This window comes from Kogia breviceps, chromosome 7 (assembly GCF_026419965.1).
Source record: "Kogia breviceps isolate mKogBre1 chromosome 7, mKogBre1 haplotype 1, whole genome shotgun sequence".
NCBI classification, from domain to species: Eukaryota; Metazoa; Chordata; class Mammalia; order Artiodactyla; family Physeteridae; genus Kogia; species Kogia breviceps.
Genome location: NC_081316.1, coordinates 117,207,055 through 117,215,252, shown reverse-complemented (window position 1 = coordinate 117,215,252; position 8,198 = coordinate 117,207,055). Strand labels below are relative to the sequence as shown.

Sequence of the window (8,198 nt, the reverse complement as noted above, 5' to 3'; positions counted from 1 at the left end):
ACAGCTGAGGCAGCTGGAGATTCACCTAAGGCCCCTTGAATTATAGCCCTGGGCCTGGGTCCATTCTTCTCTGCTCACAGGAAATATTTAACTCTATTTTTTCCCACTCTGTTTTTCCTCTGGGGCTCAGTATTTAATAGACGTCCCTCTGGCACTTAAGTCCTGTATCTCTTCTCTTGGGTGCTAGGAGGTTAGAACAAAGGGTCCTGACTTGGCCTGGGGACACTCACCAGATAATAGCTCCAGGCTTCCTCCTTCTAGCACCCTGAGTCCCCCCTTCAACCGTCTTAAATAACAGCCACCACACTCATACCTCAGGATCCCCAATTTAGTAACTTATTTCATAGATTTACACACACACACACACACACGCCAATGTAAATTACTGGGGAGCTCTCGGCTGTTTGGGATATTGCTGGCCTTCGAACTGGTGCGGGAGCAATACCTAGAATGGAGATGCAATAAGGCTAAATCCTCAACTCCTGCCTGGGGATTTAGAAAGCAGCTCGTTCTCTCTGCCAAGCAAGCTTCTTGCTGCTCTGCTCCTCCAGTGTATGCTTTCCCACCATCATCAGCATCCAGAATAGTAGCTTCAAGATTGGGCTTGGACCAGAGCCCCAGGCCCCCTGCGCGGTCAGTAGGAAGCACCACCTCTAAACATCAGGATGTCAGAAACGGCCCCAAGATAATTTCATCATTCCACCCAAGCGCCATGTTCTTCTCCATCAACCCATTCTCCTTCTTAATAAAAACACTTGACATGTACAGAATAGCATGTGATCTGTAAAGGAGTTCATATTGATAGATATTATCTCACTTTATCCTCACAAAACACTGGGGGAGGGGGAGTGGTGGGACTATGGGTAAGAAAAACAACTTGATGGCCCTAACGTGACTGAGCTACTGTGTTTGGAGTTCTTACAAAAAGTCACAGAGAACACCCTAACACAGCAGAGGAGTATTATTTAATTTGTATTCAAAGAGCATTTTGTTCTGTTTTATCCACGTTCACTTTCTTCCTTCTAAGCTAGGGCACTAAGGGAACCCAACCCAATGGAACTCAGCATAGATCACAGTTTGCTCCAATGTAGCAATCCTGAGCCTCGTAGGGACCACAGAGGATGTCCTAAACACTGAGAAACCTGATCCCTGGAACACCCAGGCGCAGACACACACCCAAAACTTTGGTCTGTCCCGCGAGGGGCTGCCTCACGAACTCACACCGGTCAGAATGGCCATCATCAAAAAATCTAGAAACGATAAATGCTGGAGAGGGTGTGGAGAAAAGGGAACCCTCTTGCACTGTTGCTTGGAATGTAAATTGATCCAGCCACTATGGAGAACAGTATGGAGGTTCCTTAAAAAACTACAAATAGAACTACCATACGACCCAGCAATTCCACTACTGGGCATATACCCTGAGAAAACCATAATTCAAAGAGTCATGTACCAAAATGTTTGTTGCAGCTCTATTTACAATAGCCAGGACATGGAAGCAACCTAAGTGTCCATCAACAGATGAATGGATAAAGAAGATGTGGCACATATATACAATGGAATATTACTCAGCCATAAGAAGAAATGAAACTGAGTTATTTGTAGTGAGGTGGATGGACCTGGAGTCTGTCATACAGAGTGAAGTAAGTCAGAAGGAGAAAAACAAATACCGTATGCTAACTCATATATATGGAATCTAAGGAAAAAAATGTCATGAAGAGCCTAGGGGTAGGACGGGAATAAAACACAGACCTACTAGAGCATGGACTTGAGGATATGGGGAGGGGGAAGGGTAAGCTGGGACGAAGTGAGAGAGTGGCAGGGACATATATACACTACCAAACGTAAAATAGATAGCTAGTGGGAAGCAGCCGCATAGCACAGGGAGATCAGCTCGGTGCTTTGTGACCACCTAGAGGGGTGGGATAGGGAGGGTGGGAGGGAGGGAGATGCAAGAGGGAAGAGATATGGGAACATATGTATATGTATAACTGATTCACTTTGTTGTAAAGCAGAAACTAACGCACCATTGTAAAGCAATTATACTCCAATAAAGATGTTTAAAACAAAAACTTTGCCAGTAACGTTGGGAGATTTGTAGAGCCTCAGAAGCCCCTCCCTGTGCTCCTGGAGGCTCAGCAAGTCCTGCCTGTGCCCAAACAAGAGGAAAAATCTCCTCTCACACCTGTTGTTAAAATACTTGAACATCAGATAGGCCACAGCAGGACCTGGGCAGGAAGAAAGCAGCCCTTATGTGACTGAGGGTAGCTCACTGCCCCAAAGTGCAGATCTGCAAGCCGGCGCCCAGCCCCAGCTCTGGTGGTGGGTTGTTTGGGGGCGCCAGCTAAATGGCCCCATCTCGTGCAGCTTGGAGTTCCCCGTCTATCTACGAAAGAGGAGGACTATTCTTACCGTCATCAGTAACGACCCATGGAGCCCACAGAGGGAAGAGCTTCACTCGGGACTCCTGTAATTAGAAAGTATGATACAGTTCTCACTTCAGGAGTTTGCCAAGAAAACCTGAGGCGAGCTCCTGTGGGGAAAATGCGGGGCGGGGGGGGGGGGGCGCATGTGGCCCGTGGAAACCCCGGGGGCCAGCTCTTCCCGTCTGTACCCCACCCTGCCCCCTCCACCCTCTGCTTCCCGTCCACCACCACCCCTGCCCCCCCACCCCCACCCCCACCCCCACCAGGCTTTCTGTCCTCTCTCCAATTCCTACATCCTCACTGGCTTCCTCAAAATCTGCTGCTGCCACCGGCTTCATTTGCACGAAGCTGCAAGCAACTGATAACAGCTTTAAAATGTTTCCCATTCACGTATACTTACACCTTAAAAGGATCAAAGGCTTTTCCAAAACAAAGTTCTGACAATAGAATCTCAGAGAGTGGCCACCAAGTGAGGTGCTTTAAGAGGGCAGGAGGGTGAGAGGGTGGCACCGAGACCTTCCCAGGCAGGGTCACAGCCCAGCTCTGGGGGTGCGGGTCTCAAAAACCACGAGAAATAAACCACATGTGCCACATCTGATTCGTGTCCCCACCCTGCTCTCACCCAACACTCTGTTCCCCGGGGCCCAACAGGCTGCAAAGGTTCTTACCGAACCTCCCAGGACTGGAGGGTGTCCACTTAGGAAGCTACTGTCCTTGAGTTTTTCCTCTGGCATCTCATTTAGAAATGCTTTGTGAACTGCCTCCACCCGGTATGTCCCCAGTGGGGTCAATGCACTTAGGCCTCTCTGCTTGGAAGCAGAGAAGCGAGGGGGCAAAGGTGCCATGGACGGCCAAGGTCAAAGCAGGAGCCAGAGCAGCAGAGGCAATTCCCACCTGAGTTGCCATGACCCAGCATTCACGGACATGCTTACAGGGCATCAGAAGTTAAAGGGCAGACCGGGACTTCCCTGGTGGTCCGGTGGTTAGGACTCCGCACTTCCAGTGCAGGGGGCGTGGGTTCGATCCCTGGTCGGGGAACTAAGATCCCACAAGCTGCATGGCGTGGCCAAAAAGAGAAGAAAGAAAGAAATTAAACGGCAGAAAACCCTGGTATTTAACTAAAGAACGGGACTTCCCTGGTGGCGCAGTGGTTAAGAATCCGCCTGCCAATGCAGGGGACACGGGCTCGAGCCCTGGTCCGGGAAGATCCCACATGTCGCGGAGTGGCTGGGCCCGTGCGCCACAGTCACTGAGCCTGCGCTCTAGAGCCCGCGAGCCATGACTACTGAGCCCGAGCGCCTAGAGCCCGTGCTCCCACGACTAGAGAAATTGCATAATGAGAAGCCCGTGCACTGCAACGAACACCCAATGCAGCCAAAAGATAAATAAATAAATAAAATTATTTACTTAAAAAAAACTAAAGTAGAACATAGAACGAGCCCCTGACCAGTCCATCGGGAAAAGGAAAGCTGCTCTGGCTCTCCTGGCTCGGGCCCCCTCCCACCTGAGTGGGGGTCCCAGAGCAGAGCCCGGGTGCCCGGCAGATCCCCGCTTGCTCCCAGCCAGGGCGCCCCAAAGCTCTGTAGCGAGGCAGGATGCCGTCCCCTTCGTCAAGGCTCTCACGCTCTTCCCGCGCTCGCCTCCTCCTCCCAGCTCCTCTGTGCCGTCTCCCTGGTCACTGTCGAGAGTCAAGAGGTGATGGGATCCAGCAATGTCACTTCTCAGCTAACCTGGAAGGATCAGCCCAGAAACCCGTCCAGTACTTTCCAGCTGTGGTTGGTGAGACTCCAGACATCGAGTCACTCCAAGTAAAGACTTCTCCCCTGCTCCCTTGCTCTCTCCAGGCCAGCTAGGAATCTCCTCTTTCACCAGGGCATCCCACCCTCACATCTGAATCAGCCAACAGACCAACTGGAAGACACCTGCAGACCACAGAGCCCAGGTGGGTGAAAATCACCGCATCTCATCAAGGAGAACCAAGGGTGCTGACTCTTCGGGAAAGACCCCAGAACGGGGATTGGACAGGCTGGCCTCACCTGCACCCTGGGAGGTGCGAAAAGAGAGGACAGTGAAGGAATGGGGAGATGCTGGGAAGATATGTGGAAACTTAGGAGGAAACAAAGAGGATCCTTAACTGTGCACACATGTACAGAGCAGAGCACACTCATAGCTTCAACTACCCATCTTGGCAGGCAGCTCCACATCCACACGCCCGGCCCCACCCCTGCCTGAGCCTCGTGGATGTGTACCCATCCCCACCAGCCGTCCCAGAGGGCGCTCAACAGGTCTGAAACCAAAGGCTGATATCACTCCCTCCCACGCACATTCCCAAAGCATCCTGCACGTACACATACACCTCGTGACGTTTTCCGCAACTGGGACAACGGCACCTCTGTCCACGTCATCACGCCGTGCGTCAGCCCCACCTCCTCCCTCCCCTCTGCCCCCTGCACCATCACCAGACGAACTCAAAGACTGCAGTGCGTTCCTGTGCGTCTCCACCGCCCCTTCCTTCCCTCAGGCACACACCGCCGCTGGAAAGCGTGTCATAACAGGTCCCCGTTACTCGAATCTCTCCCTTAATGCAATCCTCATTCTACATAATTGCTGGAGTCATCCTTCTAAAAGGTGGATGCAGTCATGTCACTTCCCTGCTTCCGCACTCAAGCGCGCGGGTAACAAATACACCCCTCGCACCTGCCCCAGCGACTGCTTCACTGCCCGCCACTCCCGCCGCTCCAGACCTGAAAGACGCACTAAACTCCGTTCCTTCCCAAGTGCAAAAGCTCCTTTAATGTCCGTGTGTGTGTGCGCGTGCGCAGCAGACCCACGCACACGCTGCGAGGTAAAGGTATGAGAGGGTGCGTGGTGCGCGCACACGCACACACACACACACACACACACGACAAGACGTGGAAAAAAAGCCTTCGATATCTCGAAGCTTCGATGCTAATTAAAAAGCTTTTCCATGCAAGGGCACCAGGCCCTCCATCTGTATCCTCTTCTCCTTCCTCCCCAGCCACGTGGCTGCTCAAATGCCACTCTCTTCCTAAGTCCTCAGGCCTCTCCTGTTCCCCCATCACCTTTTGAGGCATTCGGAAGATACCTCCACATTCTTAGATAGTATCACTCGGGGTGAAACACTCCTCTGTAAGTCACTAAATATGGCTAAAGTCTAAATACTTTAAATTCTTCCTTAATGGAAGGTTCTTTTACTGGAGAAAAAGCAAACATACCAAGGAAGAGTTCTGAGTGAAGATAACATATGCTGGATGAGGAAGGATGCTGAAATACACCAGCACGCCTTGCTGTACCCACGGACTGGGGCTCTGCCGCCAGGCCCGTCTCCAGGCAGCACTGGGACTTGGGTCGTGTCAGAGGAACCCTCTGAGCTCAGGTCCTGCTCTGCAGGAGAAGGTGGCGTTAGATGGGACACAGAGAGAACACCAGGCTGAGAACGCACATTCAGGCCCTGAATCTCCTGTCTGTCGACCAGCTGTGTGACTCGGGGAGGAGGACGGCCTTGAAGGTCTCACCTCCCCATCTGTAAAACGGGAGGATGGAGGAATGGCATCTAATGTCTACCGTCCTCTTTAAATTCTCAAATCCAGTGAGCTTGATGCAGACAGAGAGGACTGCAAGGAAGAATGTTCTGGAAAAAAGAAATAAGTCCTGTAACCTCAGGAAGTGGGATGGGTGGACAGTTTGCCCAAGAACACCTGGAAAATAGAATGGATGGGGCCCTCACGTTCTCATAACATCATCCCCTGCCCAGTTCAAAAATCCTCTTTTAATTTGAAAAAGAATAGACACATGTGTATGTATAATTAAATCACTTTGCTGTACACCTGAAACTAACACAACATTGTTAATCAACTATACTCCAATATAGAATAAAAAGTTTTTAAAAATCCTCTTTTAACACCTTTTCGGGTGCCCCCGTCTATCACTTAGGAGCCCTGGTGTGTGTCCCTGGCCCCCAGATTTCTCGCTCAGGCTACAGCCATGGTGTCTGAAATTCCACCATTAGTTGTTTATTTTTTTTTGGTTCCCCTTCCTCCGGTCTCTTAAAATTCAAACCCTCCTAGGGGTACTTGCTATCAAACCAAAGTGTACATGACTTGGATTCCTTTCTGACAATGAGAGCAGGTCAGGGAAGCACCCTGGACAACTCTATAAAGAAGAGAGAAACTGAGGGTGAGGGGAATGAGGCCAAGATAAACTCCAGAGACTTTACGACTAGTCTACCAGGCCAGGGCGGGTAGATAACCTGATGACAGTGATGACGATGTGATGGAAAACAGTGACCATTTACATACGCCTACCGTGGGCCAAGCACTCTTGTTAGAGCTTCCCATCCTAACTCACTGGGAACATGTTTATAAAAAGTGGATCGTTCTTATGTCAAGTCCCTTGATGACCTTCAGTAAGCACTTCATCTGCCCTGAGAAGTTACCCTCCATTCTGAAACCCAGCTCCTTTCCTTCAACCTTCTTTTCTTCCATCTGTTACAAGGAGAAATGCATGCAGTGTTGCACGTTAGTACAATAAAATATATTTATATGTATGTGTGTGCCTGTGTGTGTATCATCAGCAGAAGCGGTTAATTAGACCCATTGTTTAGAGAGACTTCAGGCCCTCTTGCATCGGCCATTAAAAGTAAATGTGACAAGATTCCCATCTGGTGGTTAGAATCAATAATGAAGATGTAGGGGAAATGGATTGTTTTCATTAATGATTAAAGGAGGCACGAAAACCAAACCATCCTCACGATTAAGGTGGTCCCGGGGCCTGGAGACACCGCGGTTTGGTCAGCTTTCTAAGACTGCCAGGTAATTTGAGTTGAGACACACGGGTCTGATGAAGACCGGAAATAGAGGTGAAGGAAAGATGGTGGGAAGGGAAGAAGCACTGGTTATAACAAGCAGGACAACCACGCAACACCTCCTTCAACCTTCTCCGGGGACTGGGTGTGAGAAATAGAATGAACACTTAGATTTATGTGCACAATTGTGAAGGACTGCCGCCTCAGACTTGCATGATGTGATAGAAACTTCTAACTGGAAAAAGTTGCTCTGCCGTGGATAAATGTCCAGTTGAACAGTGCCACCTGCTGGCCATTTGGTGGTAAAGCAACCATGACCCAAGCCTCTCGTCATTCATCTTTGCGGCCATCGTTACCGCATGTAAGACTCAAAATGCGCAAGCGACTGGCCAGTTACGGTAGTGACCACAGATTGTCATCACGGACGCAGCCCACATGGATCTGGGGCGACCTTATATTTGGGGGGCCCCACAGTGAGCCCAATACTTGGCAGTTAGTCATTGAATATACAAAGTAGGAACTAAAAAAGTTTGTTTGCTTCTGCTCGTTACATTAAAATCAGTCAACGTCTGGTCAGCAAGCAAGTCGACGTCAATATCGGACTAAAGTTTGCGCTAGATCTGGTTCTCGGTGATGTAAATAACAGGATTGGGAATGTGCCCATCGAGACTGGCTGTAAACACCAGAACAGCCAGATGAAGGTAGGAAAAATAATCAGAGTAGCTAGTGCTGCACAGGAGTTAGGACATTGAACTTAAAGTGGCCTCAAGAATACGAATTAAAGATTTTCCATATACTGGGTGAAGTTCCAAAGGTTCCAAAAGACAGACAATTTAGGACTAAGAAAGAATTAAGCAGATAAAAACACAGAGGAATGCTTGTGTACGTACAAGCTGCTCACAAAACCCTGCATACCAAAGGGAATACAAGGGCACATCAGCACAAAAGTG

The 8,198-nt window shown here is 49.8% G+C and overlaps 1 long non-coding RNA gene across 1 annotated transcript in view; it reads right to left on the bottom strand.

Annotated features, from left to right (window-relative positions):
- Positions 1-3,390: 3,390 nt before the first annotated feature.
- LOC136794543 (uncharacterized) overlaps positions 3,391-8,198 on the bottom strand; it is a 26,959-nt gene continuing 22,151 nt past the window's right edge. The window contains exon 3 of the long non-coding RNA XR_010841526.1: positions 3,391-3,476. This is a non-coding gene — a long non-coding RNA (uncharacterized lncRNA). The remainder of the gene's footprint in view (positions 3,477-8,198) is intronic.